The sequence below is a fragment of the Schistocerca gregaria genome, chromosome 7, assembly GCF_023897955.1.
Source record: "Schistocerca gregaria isolate iqSchGreg1 chromosome 7, iqSchGreg1.2, whole genome shotgun sequence".
NCBI lineage: Eukaryota > Metazoa > Arthropoda > Insecta > Orthoptera > Acrididae > Schistocerca > Schistocerca gregaria.
Genome location: NC_064926.1, coordinates 237,999,439 through 238,022,871, shown reverse-complemented (window position 1 = coordinate 238,022,871; position 23,433 = coordinate 237,999,439). Strand labels below are relative to the sequence as shown.

The 23,433-nt window shown below is 43.1% G+C and overlaps 1 protein-coding gene across 30 annotated transcripts in view; it reads right to left on the bottom strand.

Moving 5' to 3' along the window:
* Positions 1-23,433, bottom strand: part of LOC126281877 (endophilin-A) — a 720,509-nt gene that overhangs the window by 405,038 nt on the left and 292,038 nt on the right. For 6 of the 30 annotated variants that reach the window (XM_049981189.1, XM_049981178.1, XM_049981165.1 and 3 more), the window contains exon 1: positions 10,371-10,549. The exons of 21 other annotated variants lie outside the window; for them this stretch is intronic. The gene's annotated coding sequence lies outside the window, so the exon portion shown is untranslated. Of the gene's footprint in view, positions 1-10,370; positions 10,555-23,433 lie in introns of those variants that run through there. 3 more of the 30 variants (XM_049981173.1, XM_049981168.1, XM_049981162.1) reach the window with 3 other exon arrangements.

Here is a 23,433-nt window from a genome sequence, read left to right as displayed (position 1 = left end):
GCAAATAGGCAATTCACATGGAAGCTGTCAGACGAATAGTAACTGGAATGTCGTCCATATGTGATAATAAGTAAAGGAATTCGTTTTTCAGTGCATCTTGCCATTTAACTATCACTCGTGGCAATACACTGAAGTCTTGATCTATATTATCACTACAGAGCCAGTGGATGGCACCACGCTATGGAAACAAACATGTGCACCATCTGAAGATGAGCCTGAAAAGGCTCCAAAACACATTTATAGGAATAACCAAATATTTCAAAATATATTTCTTCCATTTTTACTACACTAACAATTTTACTTTCCTATTAAGAGTCAAAGTACCGTCGGCTACCGTAAGTAAGTGTAGACTACGACAGTTTTCCTAGTAGCTTTGGTCAGTTAAGATCGCAACCGCGGTATCTGAGCGGTAGGTGTGTTGCATATCCACCGGGCGTTATCTCATTCCGGTCGCTTTATGTGACTATGCAATCAATGTCTTACAGTATTCCCTTAGCAACAGGGCCAACCGAGGTGGCGCAACGGTTAGCACACTGGACTCCCATTCTGAGGGACGACAGTTCAAACCGGCGTCTGGCCATCCTGATTTAGATTATCAATGATTTCTCTACATCGCTTATGGCAAATGCCAGGACGGTTCCTTCGAAAGGGCACTGCCGACTTCCTTCCCCATCCTCCCATAATCCGAACTTGTGCTCCGTTCAAAATGTTCAAATGTGTGTGAAATCTTATGGGACTTAACTGCTAACGGCATCCGTCCCTACCGCGCGACTTGCTACGGTCGCAGGTTCGAATCCTGCCTCGGGCATGGATGTGTGTGCTGTCCTTAGGTTAGTTAGGTTTAAGTAGTTCTAAGTTCTAGGGGACTGATGACCTCAGCAGTTAAGTCCCATAGTGCTCAGAACCATTTTTTCATCAGTCCCTAAGATTACACACTACTTAACCTAAATTATCCTAAGGACAAAAACACACACCCATGCCCGAGGGAGGACTCGAACCTCTGCCCAAGACCGCTCGGCTAATCCCGCGCGGTTTGTGCTTCGTCTCTAATGACCTCGTTGTCGATGGGACGTTAAACACCAATCTTGTCCTCCACCCAAGAAACCATCTAGAAACTAAGTGAGAACATACAGGGTGTCTAAAAAGAATGGCCCGATTTTAAATAGAATTATTTATTAGTAAAAAGGGCGTAAAACCAACGAATTGCATACTAAGTTACTCGGAAAAGACAGAAGTTTATAAAAATCAATCCTAAATGTTAAATATGTCCTCCACCACTGGCTGCACGGACGACATCTAGCCGATAGCCAAATTCATCCCAAACTGAGCGTAAGGTGTCTTCGGTCACTGAAGCTACAGCAGCTGATATTCTTGTTTTTAGTTCATCAATGGCACAAGGTAAGGGAGGAACGTAAACACATTGTTTAACATATCCCCAAAGGAAGAAATAACACGGTGTCACGTTAGGGGACTGGTAGGCCAAGAGTGTAAAGCCTGGTCTCGGGGTCCTGTACGCCCTATCCAACGTTGAGGCACGTTGGCATTGAAGAAACTGCGCTCGTAGCGACATTTAGCGGATTTTTTCTGAAACTCTAGACCATGTCGATTACATCTTTCGCTGTTTCAGTTAGCTAGTGACATTTGTCTCCATATTATTATAAGTTACCATCGGGTCTTTTTTGTGTGAGTGGGGGGGGGGGGGGGGACCCTGTATAAAAGATCGCGTAACGTATGAAACATTTTGGTTCCACATATTTATTCGCCTTTCTGTTACTTAAAAATAAGCACTATTTATAGCAGAAATGAAATTATCAACGTTTAATTCATATCTTATTGGAAATTTGTTGATTATTACGTGAAACAGAGGGACGTTATAATAAAAATAAAATACCGATTTATTATATCACGCTAGTAAATGAAATTTCTTCAAAAAAAAGTAAAGTTATAACTCGTGTTTTATTTGAAAGCTGTTGATTTTTAACGTGAAACAGAGGGACGTCACAGTAAAAATAAAATACAGATTTATTATATAGCGCTAGAAAACGCAATATCTTCAAAAAAGGCAAAGTTATAAAAAACAATAAGACATCAAAAATCGCTTCAATACTTCGTCGAGCTTACATAAAAAATGATTTTGTTACTTGTTAGTTTCGCACTTATCAATAATAAGAGGAAACTCTTGGCTTTGATCATGATGAAAAACGTTACATTGATTACAAAATATATAAGAATATACAGCCTACAGTTGCAGGTTCACTTTATCGTTTACCTAGGTTTCAACGTTAGTAATAACATCTTCTTCAGAACATAAAATATTATTTAAATGTTTGCCTAAAACAAGCAATGTCTGAAGACAACCTTATAAAGCTTGACGCATAACCATACGGTTTTGTCACTTCTATTAAACAAGCTTTAGCAAATTCACTTTAAGCCTGTTGTATGGGCCTCGTCGTGTGACTAGAGACTGCGCATAAAAATGTTAAAAAATTATGATTACAAAATAACAGTAATTATATAGATTTTTTGTATTTGCATATGTAAACTGCGCTCGCATCACAAGTAATTGATTCGGTTACATGAAAGTGCAGAAGACGGTCGAGCAGCTGATTTTTTTATTAATTATAAAATGCTGTTTATATTCGCTAAGGGTGTAAAATATGCAATGGAGTAACTGAGAACGATGCGAGGTTCTAATTATCACTACCTCTTTCACAAATTCATTTATGTTTCTTTCCTTACCATACTACCGATATTCCAATCATTCACTACGTCATTTGTGTTCTCTATCAAAACTATCGAACCATACTTTCGGTAGAGCGCAAATCTAGTCAATATACAAAAACAGAGTATACGGAAACGGGAAAGCGTGATTAAAAAATGGTTCAAATGGCTCTGAGCACTATGGGACTTTAACATCTGAGGTCATCAGTCCCGCAGGACTTAGAACTAGTAAAACCTAACTAACCTAAGGACATCACACACATCCATGCCCGAGGCAGGATTCGAACCTGCGACCGCAGCGGTCGCGCAGTTCCAGACTGTAGCGCCTAGAACCACTCGGCCACTACGGCCGGCCCGTAATTATACTCCAGAATCGAAAACAGATCTAAAATTGGCAACATGTGTCGATCTGTAAGAGCTCAGAAATGACGTGAGACGTCGAGCATGGCTATTTGCGGCAATTTGATTAGCCGCACGCGGGGCCGTATCGGATTCTTCTAGACGGGAGCGCGTCTGCAGGCGGCCGCAGAGGGGCGCCGGCCGGCGGTAAACGCTTCAACCCGAGCCGGATCGATAGCGCGAGGCGCGCGGCGAGCCCAAGTGCCGCTACGAGTTGCACAACGTCGCAGTCTCCTCGCCGCCTCACTGCAAACTGCGCCATTTTCGTCTCACAATACCGTCACCAGCTCCTGCGACATCGTAATACGGGACACAATCGGCAATCCCAAAAGTTTTACGACGATAAGCAGGACAAGCGTAATGTAACAACCACAAAAACTGTGTTACTTTACTTTTTCGTGTACGGAGTTGTCAATTTTTTCGGCCTAGTACTGGGCTACGCCACAAGCTTCAGTCTCCCTTAGCCAGAGGTCGTCCAGACATCAATGCCCAGGACACTTTCGGCGTGTTAGAAGATGTTCCACGTTCTTTATTTCTCCGCAGTAGCAATTATTGTCATTAGATTCTAATAGGCTCCGTAACTGCTCGTTCGTGAGCTACCCAATGTGGCTTTGGACTGCTGAAACATCCAGTGGATGATGGGCTTCATGAATCCTGTGACTAGCCTACAGGTTTCGTTATGGTTTATATCGATCTTTTTGCGCGCGCCAATCTAGACCAGATAGCGCATGCGTACTCAGCTGCAGAAAAGCAATTTGCTTACGCGGTGGTTTTTTTGAGCATTAGGCTTGGCGCCCCACTTACTGCTAGTTAGCTTTCTAAGGGTACTGTTTCTTGCAGCTATCTTATAATATCGGTTCTTTTCGCAGCGCTTTTTGTATGTGAGGGTCCTGTCCAGCGTCACTCCGAGGTATGTCGGCTGGTCTGTGCGCTCACGGGTAGACTCATTCCACTTAAAGTGAAGATTTCTATTTGCTAGGCGTGTGTATAGGTGAAAAGCGCAAAATTTTGTTTAGTGGGATTTGGTTTGAAAGAGTTGTCATAGCTCCTAAGGTATTCTCCAACTTTACCTCTACTTCCTCAAATGTTCTTCCTTGGGCATATATTGTATTAATCATTTTACTGTAAAATAATTGTATTTATGTTTTTCATTTGCTTTAGTCAAAACTTGTCAGTTTTAACCAGATAAAAACGAATTCTGACGTCTATAACTACAAGTTACAACTTACGAATTTCGTCTTGAATTGTTATTCACGTGTGCTTGCCATGGATACTTCTTCCTAGATAAACACATAGCCTTTTTAACTCGCTTGGGGTAAGAAACACAATCATGTCGATGTCAACAGTTTTCGGATAACAAAGAGTACGTCGTGTGGATTGCTACCAATAACTAACATCTACTGTTTAGGTGTAATCACCACAGTTAGAATTATCTCCTTTATCTTGTTGTTAAGCCGTTCACTGTTGTCGCACTTTTTCAAACTTCAGTCCATAGTCTAATAAAACAGAGACTGTATTATTTAACCCTTGTAATACCAAGGGGAGGGGTACCTTATGCCCACCTTCTGAAAATACCGAAAAAATATTTATTGTTTTTAATGAATTCTTCTCCCAGATTTCACATACGATTCAAATTTATCATTTTAACTTAACCCAAAAATTTAAGTCTCGGTAGCACATGTCCCTCTCCCCAGTGACCACCACATTCTATATTTCCAGGTTCAGGGCCTTACTTACACATCGATATCTCTTTGAAAAGTATGTTGGGAATATGGCATTTATTGGCCCGGATATCCCCTTCGGGGTTCGGCCGCCACTTCGGCGACTAGGTTATCAATGATGATGAAGGACACACAACACCCAGTCCCCTGCCGGGAATCGAACCCGGGCCCCCTTGCGTGGTAGGCGCTAACGATACCGCTGCGCTACATAGGCGGACTAAAAGTCAACGACAACGAATGAAATTTGCATCTATTTAAATTATTTAGTGATAGTCATAAAGTCGGTAATACACGTTATTGAAAATGCATTGACATTGCTAAGACTGTGGTAAAAGTTATTTTCAGGGTCTGGACTCTACTTACACATCAATATCTCTTTAAAAAGTATGTTGTTAATATAATTCAACAACAATTAACTTTTTTTAAAAAAATTTAGTGTGGGTATAAAGTACGCACCACCATTGGTAATGTGTCTTATGGATAATGCCTTAGTATTGCTAGCTTTAAATTACTGTGATAACTGACTTGGGCTACATTTTCAATAACACAAATTTAGACTTTTATTTATCGTGTAATAATAAATAAGTAATGTGATATACTGTACAGAGATTCCGACAAACTTGTTACAAGACCAGTTCATACCTCAATATAGCCACCAGCGACGTAAAGGCCAAATACTGACGTCATTTCGACAGATGACTTACATGAATAACATAAATTACGGAAAAATATTAAATTCGGAATTTTATCGTTCCGTGCAAAGTTCCTTATGACTTAACTTTTTTAATCTACAAATATGAGAAATTCTTTACTATACGGAGCATTTGGCAAACCCATCTGAGACAGTGGTCGTACTCCAACGGTAATAAAAGAAATCGTCCGTCACCTGAACCCTACCAAATTTCAACTGTATGCTTCTAATACTGAAGGGAACAAACTTAGTTTTCATTTGCAATACGCATAAAAATGTTGCTGCAAAATATTCAGAGCAATGCAGTGACAGCAGCTTTCCAAAATCGTCGAAAGACAATGCAGATTATCGTTGCCTGCAAACGCGATCGCCGAGTATTTCTTCAACAGAAATTTACTATCGAGTTTGAGCTCTATCTATCTAGCGATACACACACAGACGAGTCGTTGGACGCACGAAGAGAGATAGTAAATATTCAGTAAAGACCGAATAGAAACGCACCAGAAAGGGGAACCCTAACTCGTCTACTTTGATTAAAATATCTCTGTAACTGAAGTTTCACTGAGTCGAATGGGCAGAGCCAATCGGCAGCCAGTTCTAGCTCTTTCTCGAGAGCCACGTTCTCACTGTGATGCCTGTTTCGTAGGCAAATGCAGCGCCTTGTCAAATGTGGCTGGAAGATGCACACCGACAACAATGAACTCCAGCAGCAGCAGCAGCAGGCTGTCAATCAGAAAACAATATTATTAATAGATCGGGAATTTAATAGCCTCTCACCTCGGTCAAGACTTCCGTACTGTAACTACTCTCTTGAGAGTGGAGAAAATATTCCAGTCGACTGATGCTTTCAAAAGCATAGTTCTAACAATGATAAATATTTTTTTTTTCGATAAAACTGTCCTTCTTCATTGTGGCTTGTGCTCAGCTATTAAATCATTCTATGGAAAGAATAGAGCAGATAAAATCTATCGTTACTGGACCTTATTTTTTTGCCTTCAGATACCTTAGGACCATGTGAAAAATGGCTCTAAGCACATGGGACTTAACAACTGAGGTCATCGTCCCCTACAACTTAAACATAACTAACCTAAGGACATCACACACATCCATGCCCGAGGCAGGATTCGAACCTGCGACCGTAGCAGTCGCGCGGTTCCGGACTGAAGCGCCTAGAACCGCTCGGCCACCGCGGTCGACTTAGGACCACGTTAGACAGAGCTACTTGGTCATGGAACGAGTCCTTATAAAACTCTCAAGAAGCTGATTAAACATTAAAAACAAAAAAGGCCATAAATATCATGGAAAAAGAGGTTCAAAGCTTTTTGTATAGAATCTACAACAAACAATGCATTATATATATGAGTGACACATACTATGTCAATAAAAACGAAATATCCATAGTAAAATAATAACTGATCTCAGTTTTATAACAATGACAAATGAGAAAAAGTGTGTGTGTGTGTGTGTGTGTGTTTGATTGCGCGCGCGCGCGTCCGCCCTTGGATTTAACCTCTCGAAGACATTAGGTTTACGGAGCCGAGTTTAGCGGACAACGTGTTAGTAATTCAGCTCTGATCTGCGGTGAAGGAAGAGTAGGTGACGATACTTAAAGCAACCAAAAAATGATAAGTGTGAATGTGTCACTAGTTTTAAACGTCTAGTCGTCATCGAAGACACTAGACTGGCTATTTATTATCACAGTTGTGCGAAAGAGCCGGTGCAGTCTGACTGTAGTCTGGATACTGGGAGGATGCCGGTAACCCTCCTTAGGTGATTCAGCGAAGCTATGGGGAACTTACATCTAAATAGCCCTTCTCTCGCACGGAAGACTGTTTTATTAACCATTGTGCTACATCACTTAGTATGAAATGACCGAATGGCACTGATAGCTGAGAGTCCCCACCTGAGGCATTTGGCCGGCGCGTGGCTAGTCTTTTCAGTTGACGCCACAATGAGCGAGTTGTGTGTCGATGATGATGAAATGACGATCAGGAAAATTCATCACTCAATCCCTGAGCGGACAAAATCTTTGCCCCCTGCATGACAGTGTGACGCACTGACCACTTCATTTTTAATCTCATTTTGTTCGTTATTTTCGTTTCATTTCTTCCAGCCGGACGTCCCATGACACCCGTTCAAGTTCATCGTTGATCCAGCCGCTCAGTTTTTTTCATTACATAGGGCGGCTAATCCTCTGACCGAACACGCAGAGCTACCGTGCCGGCACCGCTCAGCTAAGAGGGCGGACGCTTGGTATGTCTTGCGGGAATACAATAAGGAATAGAAAAGGAAGCTGCATCGTTTCAGGTATCGAGCAATGGAGAAGTGCCATGTTGCGATATAGCTGCAAAAAGACAATGACGGTGCAACACGTGGGTAATAGGCCGCGATGTAGCAGGATTTCTACGAGAAATAATAAAAGTAACATGAATTAAAATATTGGCGTTAGAGAAAAAAAAAGTCATTCACGCTGCAGGCAGAGTACAATAGAACCCATCGATTATAAGAAAGGCTGCTGAATTCTGGGATCAGTACATTCTTCACATTACCAACTAGGAACCGATTACTGCTGGAAACTAAACAGGAGCACATTCTACTCGGCTCACAGTTCAAAAATTTCTTGAAGTAGTGGAGTCAGATAACAGGGGGATAAGTATGTAGTGTTAGGTGAAAGGACAATAAAGGCAATTGCAACTACGCGATCAAGGCGATTCCAAGTGGTGTAGCCAGCAGCGCAATGCGGCTTGGCCCTCGGCGATGTTCTTTCGGCTCTTGGTCAGCAAGCGAGCTGGTCCAGCGCCAAGATGGTGGCGTGTACTTCGGAGGAGGTCCTGTCAATGTGAAACAGCAGTTTCCTACCAAAAGTGCTGCGGCTTAGTAAATGTTGCTTAAATCGTAATCTTCCCTCAAAACTGACTGTCGCTGACATAAATTAACTGACAGGGAAAAGATCTCATCTGGCAAAATGTAACTAATTTTATCATCGGTTAGGTATACTACAAAACCTATAAATTACAATTAGTCTGGGGAGCAATTACTTACGTTTATGACGAACATACTAGGAAACACTTTTTTGTAACACTCTACTGTCTGTGATCGGTAACAAGATACCATGAAAAAGATATCTAAAGGAAAGTAATGTATGCTCTCTGAAGCCATTTCGAAGCGAACTGTGCCTGGCAGCGTTTAGCTAAGAGAAATTATGTGCAGATTACAGTCAATGCAGTAAAGCAAGGGTAGTAACGACAAAACGAGCTCTGCAGTATAAAGTGCCAGAAATAAATTTTTTACTTCTCTAACCTTGATTCAGATGTGATATGTGCGGTTTTTAAATTGTGAAGGCAAAAAACAGAGAACTGCAGGAGGCGAGGTAACAGATGCAGAAGAAGAAGAGAAGAAGTTAGATCTAACACTCCGTCGACGATGAGGCAGAGACAGACTGACCACGGGGCCACACCGCTCAATGAGACTCCAGGAAAGGCATCAAGAATTGTATTGCTAACCAAGACAATTACCCATTTCGTATAAGATTCGCACAAGAGTTCTTGGAGTGCAAAATGATGTATTTAGGTCTCAAGATGTTCATTTTTGTTTTGGCACACGATGACTGACATTTCACTAGTATATCCTAAATCCAAATGGCGAATTGTTTGAAATAATTTAGCAAATCGTTGAAAAACCATGAAAGTACTGAATAGTGTTACTATGTTTGTTCAGCGACAAATTATCTGTGAGACTGACAAAGAACAGTCTCAGGCTTGCAAAACATATCCAGCCATTGATTTTTGAAAAAAATGTAGGAGACGACGTGCGTGGGGTGAATTCTCGTGGTACATCAACTTCAACTGCATCTAGTTACAACACTGCCTTTGATGAACAAATCTTGGTAACACACGCGTTTCGTTCCCCCATGAAAGCCCAGCTTATCGCTATCAACGGTAGTAATGTAGGTGAAAATCCGTAGTTCAAATGAGTCTGAGCACTATGGGACTTAATATCTGAGGTCATCAGTCCCCTAGAACTTAGAACTACTTAAACCTAACTAACCTAAGGACATCACACACATCCATGCCCGAGGCAGGATTCTAACCTGCGATCGTAGCGGTCGCTCGGCTCCAGACTGAAGCGTCTAGAACCGTTCGGCCACACCGGACAGCGAAAATCCGTAGTCCATGAATGGGATACTACCTGGTTCTTTACGTCCAGTTACACGTTTTTCACTGAATGAATTTTGTCTGGCCCACTTTCTCAGCTCTGTGTGAAAATGTACCAGCGCAGAAAGCACGGTGAGGAGCCTCTGACACACACACACACACACACACACACACACACACACACACACACACAGGGGGGAAAGGGTGAGGGAGAGAGGGTGAGGGGGAGAGACGGGGAGGAGGAGAGACGGAGGGGAGGGGAGAGAGGGGTGGAGAGAGAGGGAGAGGGGGAGGGGGAGTGGAGAGAGAGAGAGAGAGAGAGAGAGAGAGAGAGAGAGAGAGAGAGAGAATATTAGCGATGTCAGAATCTGAGCTTTCAACACCGGATAGCGCAACGATCCCCCATCGAATGTAGGTCAACCTGTTCCAGAAATGGGTCAGCGGCTCCAGAGCGCCTGTGCAGAATCTCTGATGGCGATCATTGTTTCGCCACAGATCGAAAGTGCCCATCTGCTATTTGGCGCTTGTAGCCTCACCAGCCCTCAGAAGTCGCTCTACTCGGAGAATAGAAATTCTCGTAGGGGGGACCGTGAGACCCAGGAGGCACACATTTCCGCAGATATTCGGGACGAGGTTCTATAGAAAAATGTTTACCAAGACTCCAGATTTAGCATTATCACTTACGTTTGGTCGGTAACCGGCTCGAGTCGCAGGCGGCGGAACGCTGACCAGGTTTTGTAGCGGCTGGATTGGCTGGCTGACTAGATGTGCGCGGGACAGCTGCTCGACATGGCGCCAACACTGGCCGGGGCGGGCACCGACGCGCCGGGTCGTGTCTACGGCTCGCGAGGTCGTGCAGAACTGGCGCGGCCGCGACAGGGCTCCGGCGCCAGACGTCGGCCGCACCGCGACGCTGCCGCTCCCGTGCCCCGCGGCGGGCGCGCGAACTACCGGCCACCCCCTAGAGGAGAGCAGGACGGCGGCGGGTCGCTGCACTGACGGCTCGCGGGTAATGGACCCCCCGACACACGTGCCATGGGACACACCCGTCTAACAGCGTTTCATTCCTGTCTCGAGACTCCGGCCGCGCTTTCGTTAAAAAATCTGTCTTAACTAACATCTCCTGTCGAGCAATACAGCAGATCGATGTTCATTCAGCTTAGTTTGCCTTCAAGTACTAATGTTTCAATGATCTCATTTTGATCCTGGTCCGCACATTTCGTAATTGAAAATCGCACAGCTGATAGATTATACTGAAAAAAGGCGACAAGCGTCTGCGAGAGTACAATATTATCAAGCACCGTTTGTCGCTGGTAAGGCCTGCTATGATATACGGGGCAGAGACATGGCCAACCACAGTAGCCCAGGAAAGGAAGATGGAAGTGGCGGAAATGAGGATGCTGAGGTGGATGTGTGGGGTAACAAGGAAAGGCAGGATTAGAAACGAATTTGTTAGAGGAGCTGTGAAAGTTGGACCCAAGAGAGCAGACTAGGGTGCTACGAACACCTACAGGGAAAAGGAGAAGAGTATATCGGAAAGAGAGATCGAAGGAGCGAGAAGGAGAGGAAGACCGAAGATGAGGTCGAAGGATAAGATTTCCGGGGATCTAAGGAAGAAAGGATGGAAGAAGGAAGAGGCAATGGGTAGAGTACTATGGAGGAGTACGATCCAGAAGAGCAGCGCCGACCCTACGTGACGTGGGACAAGGCGACGATAAATAAGAAAGAAAGAAGAAGACCGTTTGTTTTCCTTGTATGTCAATTGTAATACGTCGGGACTATCCTGTAAATATCGTTTCTTTGCCTATGACCTCTAGCTTTACACAATTGCCATACTTTAATATCATCATCGTGCTATGTCCCTAAGAGTGCCGTCATCAATGTGTAGCAGACAATGCCGTTTACAGAAACATACAGGGGGTGGACAAAAAAAAGGAAAAGACCAAAAACACAACACATCTCATAAGATGTAGGAATACCGTTAGCATTAAAAACAGCTTCCACTCTTCTCGGATTGGATAAATACAGGTCCTTCATGCTTTTCAAGGGGAATCTTACATCATTCTTCCTGCAAAATTGTGGTAAGTTCAGGTTAACGATGATAGCGACACACTTCCCTCCAAAACAATGTGAGATGTGTGAACACGATCCCTGTCGTTTTGGGACACAGCACCACCACTGGGGAACAAACATTGCACCACAAGGGATGAACATAATCAGCCAAAATGGTCTATAATCATTGGCAGTAGTGCGACGTTGTAGAGTGACCATGGGGGCATAAAATACCACAACGCTATCGCTTGAGCCTTGTCCCGCAGTTATGCAGGGTCAGCCATCGTTAATCGGATGTGGCATGTTAATGTTTAAGGGGTGGCCGGATGCCCTTCCTGCCACCACCCCGTACCCCCCCCCCCCCCCCTCCCAGGGACGGAATTAGTGTACCCCAACTGTCTGCGTCGAGTGTAATTCATGTAATAGGGTGAATGTGTTCAGATGTCTGCGTGCCGTGTAACTGAGGCGGAACATGGGGACCAGCCCGGTATTCACCTAGCGGGATGTGGAAAACCGCCTAGAAACCACATCCTGGCCTGCCGGCACATCGGCCCTCGTCGTTAATCCGGCGCGCCTACCCCAGTCCAGGAAGCAGCGCGTTAGAGCTCTCGGCTACCCTGGAGGGTCCATAAAATACCACAACATGACTTCCCAAATCACTACCGAATCCCCACCAACTCTTGGGACGTTAACTCTGAAAAAAATTCGAAACAGCTGCAAAACAAGACTCGCCCGACCAAATGACTTGTCCATTGCTCCATAGCCTAGGTTTCATGTATCCGGCACAACGTGTTCCCGTTACGAGCATTTCCATCACTGGTCGGTGGTTTTGGAATTCAAGCTCGCCGTGAAATTCCCTTCTTAAGAAACTCCCTTCGTGTCGTTTACGTGCTGAAAACAGCTTCCGAGTGCGACATTCAGTTCTGCAGTGACTTCTGCAGCTGCACAGTTTTCTTTTTCGTCATAACATTCTTCAATGACCACCTGTCACGATCAGTCGACACACACACTTGGGCATGAGTTGTGACTTGGCGGATGTTGTTTTCCAGTTTCCCTGTATGCGGTATAAATCGTGGATACGGTGTCTCTTGAACACCAAACACTTCGGCTCCCTTGGTTACGGAAGCACCAACCATATGAGCACCAACCACGTTCACTTAGCTGCGACATAATGCACTCTCAATTACACAAAGACTTAACATCTATGGTCATCAGTCCCCTAGAACTTAGAACTACTTAAACCTAACTAACCTAAGGACATCACACAACACCCAGCCATCACGAGGCAGAGAAAATCCCTGACCCCGCCGGGAATCGAACCCGGGAACCCGGGCGTGGGAAGCGAGAACGCTATCGCACGACCACGAGATGCGGGCTTTTCTCTCTGTGTTACAATATTTTTGTCTAACCTCTGTACTATTCCTATATCCACAGGATCTTTAAATACGGAATCTTCTTTTGTGGATGCCTTACACAATATATGGACAAAGTCTTCAAACTACAGAAAATGACCATTAGAGAAATAACAAAAATTAGTAACCGGGCTCCATGTTCAAGCAGCTGGGGATTCTAACTGCCATCACCGAAGTATGTCTGCCAATCTGTTATGAACATCAACGAGAACAACTGCTACTGCCATACAAACGGCAGGAGTCATGATCATGGAACAAGAGCAAGACTACCTTATTTAGTAAGAGGAAACGATCAAAAAACACGAAACAGCGTTTTCTACAACGGGTAAAATAGTACAATAAATTGTCCAACGAGGTTAGAGAGACAACTAAAATCAACATGTTGTAAGCTTTCTATAAAAATACTGTCTGAACAAGAGAAAATTGAATACACTGATTTCGAAAACTTTCTTCTTATTGAACGTGTACTTTAGATAACGTTTTCAACTACTGAGCACAACTGACTGTTGGTTGGCTCTTCGTTGCGAATGTCAACAGTGTCGTGAAATACAACTTTAAACTTCATGAAATGCAAAATTTGAAGTAAAGAAAATGAATCTAACTAAATGCCAAAAAAAAAAAAAAAACTATTTGTGTGCTTAACGAAAGCTGTATCACTAAAACTCAGTACAGAAGTAGGTCAACATTATGAACGTTGCGTGATATTAAGTGCAATGTAAGACTTGGAATATCAACAAAAAATAAATAATTAAATCACTGCTCTACTCACAACGAAGTACCTGTTTGAAATTACCAGTACCTAAAATTAATCTGCTTGCTAGCACAGCACCAGACAATTCCGACTACAAACTGTATGCTAAAGAATGCAAGGTGCGACTTGCCCGGAACTCTCGCTCAGTTTTTTTTTTTTTTTTTTTTTTTTTTTTGCTGCAATGCACGTGCTACAGAATTCATAGATTTACTGCGAATCATGAAGGTGCGTTTAACTTTAGAGAAAATCGTTCTTAAGAAATTAGACTCTTATTATTGACGAAAACACTGCACAACATAAGAAGACTCTAGCAGTTACAAAATTCCCTCATTACAAAAATTGCTACCATACCTTTAAAATCTCTGCGAAACCATCAATATAAAGAACAAGAAAGTATTATAAACAGTTTTAATCCCCATAATAAAGTATTCCAGATAGTTACTACCAGATTCACAAATAACAAATCTCTTTCTTTTAAAAAATTATCTTCTCGCCTCAAATTAAGAATGCCCGGCGCTGCACAACTGACTGACTAGCTGGTCATCCACCTATAAAACTAAACACAGAGTCAAGAATCTTATTCACTATTCAAGCAGTGCGCTCATTCATCTTTGCTCCAGTACACTAAAGATGAATTATTTACAGTGGTAGAAGACATGAGAACCTTACAATGTCTAGAATGTCGGTTAAAGCATACGTATTAAATATTAAATAATTCATGCCACAAAGTCAAAGATTATTTAGACAGAGTAGCGAATGTAAAAAAATTAACATTATAGATGAAAATCATCAGTCATGCTGCAGTACACCGTTACAGTTCAATGACAGTTACTGTAAAATCCTTGCTCCAGGACTGTGATGGACAATTCTAACATTTTCCATTTTATTGAGCTCGATATCTCGTTGCATTCGCTGTAGTGATGTGCTGACAAAGGTTTGTTGCACGGGCAAATAAACAACGCATAGAACGGCGAAATATCGTCGAGGTCCTGAAAGAGTGTAAAAGATTATTTTACTGTATGCATGAGTGAGTTAATTCTCTTATGATAAGCTCAGCAGCAATAAAATTCGTCGCCCCCTTGAGAAATCATTACAAGCGTAATTTAATACCGTGTAATCCTGTTATTGCACCAGATAACCGCTTGGGTTCACTTAAGGAGTTCATTCACAATGCTGAGCAGTTACGTTACATCCAGGTTAAACCACTCAGTGGCGTTCTGATCGCGCAATTCCATCAAATTCGGGTACGTTGATGTCGGTGGTTTACCCACTTTTCCAGCAAGTCCCGCAGTATTTCTAAGAGATTCAAGTCAGATGACTCTGCAGACCAGTCGAGTTTTAATAGGGTGGAGAAGTGTCCAGAAAACCACTCACATAGTCTTACAGCCCGATAAACTTTGCTGTTGTCATCTTTATTTGCCTGTGTGAGCAAGTGACCGACTCCAAATATTCACTGCATGCAGTTACCACTGCAACGTTATTTCGCTAACAGGTTGGGATGGACCTTCATTCAGTGACTGCAACAGTTCTCTTCGGGTTTAGAAACTATTTTGATTCACAAACTGTATAATGCATCTCTGGTCCCTCTCAGAATCTTTTTCAGACCACAACTCAGGCTTCGTGTTTCGTGGCCACGTGTATTACTCCACTGCTTGTAGGCATGTTGAACATTCCGCCACGAAACACCAACAAATCCAGCAACTTCACACACCATGGGCACGGCCAAACACGATTGCCGCTTTTTGCCACTTCATCAAGTTCTTGCATTTATCCATGTTTAAGTACAATGTCTGCGCAAAAAAAAATATGTCACTAATAGCTTACTGCCTTATGCTCACGTAGAGGCGGTGCGCGCGCAGTTCATCACGTGATTCGATCGCTGTGCCGTCTATAAAGGCTTAACGATTCGTGTGTGTGCGCGCACTGGGGTGACTCATTTCTTGATCTGAGAGCTTATGTCTGAAATGATTTTGTAAATTATCCATGTAGGCGTAGAAACTAGCTAAATGACTAAATAAGATGTCAATACAGATGTCGTCGAGGTAAGATGGGAGCAAAACCTGAACGCGGACCTCTCCTAGACGGTATTTCAGTACCGTCTTAGGAAACTCTGAAGGACTTGGGTGTAACTTTGGATGAGCGCCTGAACTGGGCACAAAATACTGTTGCCACGTGCTGGAGATTACTGCTTGTGTCTGTGTCCCCCAAAAAGTGTCGGAACGTATTTCCACCGGATGTGATACGTAGCCTTGCGCAATCGTTCGTTCTGCCGAACCTCCACTACTGTGACGTAATCATACAGGGCAGGGCTAGTCAGAACGCGAGTAGGTTAAAACAAAGCATGAATGCTTCATACACCGAATTAGGATGGTTCCATGATAACCATACACCCCAGTGCTTCGCATTAGAGTGACAGCTACTTATAGCTGCCGCATCAACATAATCGAAACACAAGGTGTCAGTTATATAGTGTCCTTGCTGTCTTCATCCATAAAACATTCGCGAACTACTACTCTGTTGCTACCCTGCACTGTACGCACATTTCCAAGCCATGTTGCCTTTGAGAAGAGTTTGACGCACTTCCTTTCGTCAACCTCAAAACTTGAAACAGTAAATCCAATGCTACCATTTTCTCCCTGTTATGCTAGTTCCCTGTTCTTTACTCAGTCACATCATTGCCCCCCCCCCCCCCTCCAAATCTTCCATTACCTGTGTTTTATAAATGGTGCAAATGGCTCTGAGCACTATGGGACTCAACATCTGTGGTCATCAGTCCCCTAGAACTTAGAACTACTTAAACCTAACTAACCTAAGGACATCACACACATCCATGCCCGAGGCAGGAAACTGTGTTTTATAAACTCTTTCGCTCCTCCTTCCATCCTTTCTCTCATGCCCGTTAGTGCTAGCTCTCACCGTTAAATCTACCTCCCCCAAATCTGTCTTTACTGTTGTTCTTATCATAGGCGAAAGCAAATCATGTTTTTTTCTGCACTATTACATTCCGAAATGCTGTATTCTACAAGGGGCTACCAAAAATTTCCGTTTGAGGGCGGTGCTGCATTACATATGCAACCCAGCCATGTAGCAAAGGAGTTAGTGTGGCCTTCGAACGGAAACATTTTTATCGTCCCTTATGTACCAAATGTAACTTCCAACATGCTTACCGCACTGAATGTCATGTAAAACATGTAGTATGCCTGGTAAGGTGTGAGGAAGGGCAAGACAGCCCCAAACTCACCAGGTTAAACAAAATGAATAAATACAGGGTGGCGCACGAAATGTGTTAGCATTATGTTTTGAATATAAACTTTAATGTCAATACAGTCTGAAAGAAACATGTATTACAATGAAGAGCCGTCCATGGCGATTTGTTTTAACTCAGCACATGCTCAATATGTCCCCCATTTCGTTTCCTAACTTCCTTGAAATTAGAGATTACCCTACGGCACAATTCCTCTGTAATTTTACTGCAAGCTTGAAGAATAAATCTTCTGAGCTCCGTTAAATCTACTAAACACTTGGACGTTTCGCGAAAAAAATTTTCCTTTAGGTACCCCCAAAGAAAAAAGTCACATGGATTGATGTCTGGACTATTGGGGGGCCAATTTTGTCCGTAATTGAAGCGACCTGGAAACCTGAGTGAAATGATCCGCATGTCGAAATGCTCGTGTAAAAACTCCAATACAGTGTTTGCAGTATGTAGCCTTGCTCCATCTTGCATGAACCACTGAGTGTTGAAGGGCAAGGCAGTAGCAAGAAGCTGTGGAATGAAGCTACTGCGAAGCATGCTCAAATAACGCTCGCGGTTCACAGTTTCTTCGAAGAAAAAGGGTCCAATAAGTCCGTGACTGGAAATTGCAGCCCACGCTGTAATCCTCAGAGCATAATGTTGTCGTTGATGAAGCACTTGTGGTTTTTCAGTGGCCCAAACGCGTACATTTAGTTTGTTAACCACACCGTGTAAATGAAAATGCGCCTCGTCTGAAAACCAAACGTTGTTGATAGTTTCTTCCCTATCCTCCGCCCACTGAGCAAACAGTAGTCTCTGCTGCTTATGTTCTTCAGTGAGCTTCTGTGCACAGGTCGTCTTGTATGGGTACATATGGAGGTCACGTTTAAGAATGCGTTGAAAGAAGCGTCTGGATATTCCCAGTTGCACTACTGCCTTTCTACACGAGTTCCCGGGACTTCTCTGTACAGCAACTCGTACCGCTTCAATATTCTCCGGCGAACAAACAGGCTTAGGCCGAGGTCGCTTCGCTTCCATTGCTGTTCCTTCGTGTCCAAATTTATCGTACAACCTGTGGATGGTCTTGGGTTAAACTGTTGTCGAAAACACCTCTGAGTCACAACAGGGCTTTTCGTTTCATGAAAAAGTAACAATTGTCGATCGTTGCTGTGTCGTCAGTCTTCCATTGTCAGCCATTGCTGCTTACTAGTCTCCTAGCGGCAGTATCGTGAATTACACGTCATTTCGTAACTAATTTTTCTTTTCCAAGCTCTGCTGGTACTGCTGTAGAGATCCCAGAGGGATATCTAATGTGCGACGTAAATTGTGAAAGAAACAATTGGTAACACATTTCGTGCGCCACCCTGTATATAAAATATTTCATTCATAGCAGGTGGAAAAATTCTAAGAACGAAGATTATGGTTTAACGTCCCGTTAACTATGTGTTCGTTAGAGATACAGCACACACTCTAACAAACTAATAAAAAATTAGATTAAGAGGAGCCCAAAGGATTTATTGGTGCCCATCTCCTGCTCCGTTGAGGAATTTCTTAGTAGAACCGACTAATGTGTTTATATTATTATTATTATTATTATTATTATTATTATTATTATTATTATTAATAATATCAGATAATGAGAGTATTATGTAAAATGTTACGTTTCTAACTCTTATACGCAGTAATATGATAAATGCAAGTATGTGTGGTCAACCGATATTTCTCTTTGATGATGCATGGTTATAATACTCTAAGAATCGTGTGTACTTCAGTGTATTGTGCATTCACATGTTTCGTGACAATATTTGGAAGATTTTTCAACTTATTTCCCATCCATGGGGACCATTTCACTTGAGAAATGTGCAAGGCACATCTCTTTTTCTCTGCATATATGTATTGTTTATTCTTGTTTTATGGCATGTCCTACATCCCTGAGAGTCTTCTCACTGTGGATCTATGGAACGAAAAGTGCATCTAATGTAATCGAAACGGGACGGCTAAAGACAATGTCTGCGTCATTTTCAATATTACCTACACACAGCAATGGACATAATTTCTATTTATTTATTTTATTTCAAACTGCTTCGAGCAAAGGCTCGTACAATCAGCTAGAGATCGCACAAACGCGAACAAAAAATAAACTCTAGTCACTTTACATACAGTGCACGAACATACGAAATTTTTGAAACCAATATCAGTATACTTTGTATCATGAATATAAGGACGCTGAATACGGTTTCACACAAAGTTAAGCATTTGTACAAAATAATCACATCAGAGGACCAATCAGGTAATAATAAAATCTTGAAGGTATAATTCTGTTATTATGCTCTCAAGTCCAAAGATTCGTTCGACGGAGCTTTCCACCCTGGTCTCTCCTCCGCAAGCTTCTTCATCTCTGCGTCACTCCTGCAGCTTACATCAATCTGAACCGCGTACTGTAGTCTTCGTCTACAACTCTTACCCATTGCACTTCCATTCATTACGTATCCGCGATGTCTCACGATGCCTGCTATCAATCGATGGCTTCTTTTAGACAGATTGTGTCATAAATTTATTTCCTCCACGATTCGATTTTGTACCTCCTCATTAGTAATCATGCCTGTCAATCTAATCTTCGGCTTTCGTCTATGGCTCTACTTTTCAAAAGCTTACTTCTTCTTCTTATTATTATTATTTTTTCTGAAGTTACAGTTTATCGTCCACGTTTCACTTCCACGTGGACGACGTTACAGGCTGAAGGCCACTGAACATTTCAAAACTTAAGTTCATACTCGATGTTAACAATTTTTTCTTTTTCAGAAATGCTTTTCTTGCCCTATCAGCCTGCATTGTATATCCTCTCTACCTCTGCCATTATCAATTATTTTGCTGCCCAAATAGCAAAACTCATCTATTACTTTTAGTGTTTTATTTCCATCCTAATTCGCTCTGCACTGCCTGATTTAATTCGACTACATTCCAGGACCACTGTTTTACTTTTGTTGGTGCTCATCGCATAATATTTTTTATACATTATCCATTCTGTTCAACTGTTCTCCCAAACCCTTTGCCTTCTATGATACAATTACAATGCCAGCCTCTAAGTTCCTACCTCTTCCCTGTGAATTTTAATTCCCATTGGAATTTTCTCCTTTCTTTCTTCTCCGCTTTCTCGGCGTCCTGTTCCATAACACCGCGAAAGAGGTTACTACCATGTCTCACTTTTCTTCTCAACCACCGCTGTACAAGCTATAAATAGCATTTCGCTCTTTCTGTTTTAAGTCTCCTATCTTTATAGTTTGAAAACGTGCATTCCAGTCAACATTGCAAACCGTTCATCTACATATATTATAAAAGTAGATTTGTCTTTCTCCAATCTATCTTTTGTGGCCAATCGTGGGGACAGCATCTCTTCTTGTGTGTGTACATTTCTACGGAATCCAATCTGATCATCCCAAAGTTCGGCTTCTACTATTCTTGCAACTGTTCTTTAAGTAAAATGTGTCAGTATTTTGTAATATCACATTTGCCAGCACCTGCCTTCTTTCGATCTGGAGCTGTTGAGAATTATTCTTTTAAGTCTGACGATGTTTCCAGTGTTTCATATCAATTGAATAGTTTCGTCGTGGCTTGCTCTTCCAAGGATCTCAAAAATTATGCGTCGTTTACTCAAAGAGCCTTGTTTCTACTTACGTCTTTCAGTGCTAATTCTTCTCGCAGTATTATATGTGCCGTATGGCAGTTGTGTCTTTCCGACGTGCTGGCCGCGGTGGTCTCGCGGTTCTAGGCGCTCAGTCCGGAACCGCGCGACTGCTGCGGTCGCAGGTTCGAATCCTGCCTCGAGCATGGATGTGTGTGATGTCCTTAGGTTAGTTAGGTTTAATTAGTTCTAAGTTCTAGGCGACTGATGACCACAGAAGTTAAGTCGCATAGTGCTCAGAGCCATTTGAACCATCTTTCCGACGTGCGTGCGGTAAATGCGGAAACGTGAACTATAGTGACGTTATCACCAAGTATGTTCGAACTGGACCACGTGCTGTGATCCTTTTCTTGGCTGCCGAAGGATGAACACTGGTAGACATTCGTCGGAGAATGAAGAATGGGGTAGCACGCCCGTTGAAAATCACAGTTGTGGAATGGTGCGGCAAGTTCTGTTCTGGTCACGACTCGACACAAGACGTCGAAAATGGTTCAAATGGGGCTTAACATCTGAGGTCATCGGTCCCCTAGAACTAATTAAATCTAACTAACCTAAGGACATCACACACATCCATGCCCAAGGCAGGATTCGAACCTGCGACCGTAGCGGTCGCGCGGTTCCGCACTGAAGCGCCTAGAACCGCTCGGTCACATAGCCTGGCCACAAGACGTCGGTCGATGTGGGAAGCCAGCCTGATTCATCTGGTTGACATCAAGGAGCTGGTGTCTCTGTTACTGGAGAAGTGCACTACGCAACGCTGGATAAATTACGGCGTGCAATTATGGTGAAATATTCGAGAAAACTGCTGGGGACTGCTGCATCGAGATAACGCACGCCCCCATATCGCACATGAAACGCAGAAATTACGCAAACTCATGTGTGAGACACTCGAGCACCCGCCCTAGAGTTCCGATCTATCCCCGTGCGATTATCTCGCCTTCAGTCTCTTAAAAAAAGACTTTTAAGGGTTGAGGATTCCTGTCGAACGAGCATATACAGCAGGCAGTAACCGATGTCTTCACTTATTTTATCACACGCAGGTATCTTGAACCTGGTGCGTTTGTGGAATGATTCCCTCACTGCTCACGGTGTCACACCATTCTAGACTATACGGCTTTCGGACGGAAAGTTTTTGATCGCTCCTTACAGGACAAACTTAACTTGATACAGATGATAAGGAAAAACAATCAAATAATTTCGAACAAGGCAATAGCAGTGTGCTGCTTAACACAGTCACGTCGATTCCATATCCAGGCGTAAAGCTGCTAAGTGACGTGAGAGGGAACGAGCACTAAGTCGGTTGTAAGGAAGTCGAATGACTGACTACAAGCGAGAATTCTGGGAAATTGTAGGTCATCTATTAAGGAGACCGCATACAGAGCATTTGCAAGTTCTATACTTGTGTGCTGCTCGAACCAATTCACAGACGTACTGCTAGATTTCTTACCGGTAGATTCTATCAACACGCGACAGTTACGGAAATGCTCGGTGAACTGAAATAGGAGTGCCTGGAGGGAAGAGGACGTTTTTGGGCGAACCACTAATGAGAAATTTTAGAGAATCGACATCTGCGACAAACTGCAGAACGATTCAAGTGCCACCAACGGACGTATAGCATATGGGCCCCGGTAATAAGAAAACAGAAAACAGGGCTCTTACGAAAACACATAGCCTGTCGTTTTTCTCTCATTCATTTCGCGAAAGAGAATGGCTGCAGTAGAGTCGGCGAGAGTTGGTCCGATACAGCTGCTAGCTCTGTTAAACTGAGAAGCGCAAAAGGCTGCAGGCGAAAACAATAGTTGTCTATACAGCTGTGGCAACGCCGAGGCGCTGTCACAGAGACGTATGAAAAACCGCGTTACGTTATACGTTGAGGTACAAGCGCGAGGCAACCGCTCCATTGCAGCTGTCTTCTCTTGCTGACACAATGTACGCTCCACCATGCGTCTTGGGATGGCTTGCTGAGTATGTGTGTGCCGGCCGCTGTGACGGTGCGGTTCTAGGCGCTTCAGTTCGAAACCGCGCTGCTGCTACGGTCGCAGGTTCGAATCCTGCCTCGGGCATGGATGTGTGTGATGTCCTTAGGTTAGTTAGGTTTAAGTAGTTCTAAGTCTAGGGAATTGATGACCTTAGATGTTAAGTCCTATAGTGCTTACAGCCATTTGAACCATTTTTGAGTATGTGTGTACATGAAGAATGCGAGTCCAGACATTGTCCACCTCCGTCGATAATGTTTCCAAGTGTCAGTTCGTGTCTAAAACGCTAACTGTTTCATTCTAATACCCCCGCCTCCCTCCCCCAGTGATATACACACAGCTGAAATCACACGTTGTCGAAAGCCGGTGGTAGAGGCGTGTGTTAACACTGTAATAGTTGTTGAAGTTTGTACAAATTCCGAATGCGAAATACTTTGGGTGAAGATAAGAGTTAAAGATTGATCAAACATGGTAATCGGGTGCTTTCAGGAAAGCCTTGGAGGAAAGCCTTGGAGAAGGTTGAGCGTTTGTTTCCGCGTCATGATACAGTACCAGGAACAGATTTTAACTTACCACTTATAACAGACTCCGAGGTTCGACCTAAAATTTCATCTATCGAGTGGGCAGAGAACCCTAAGACGT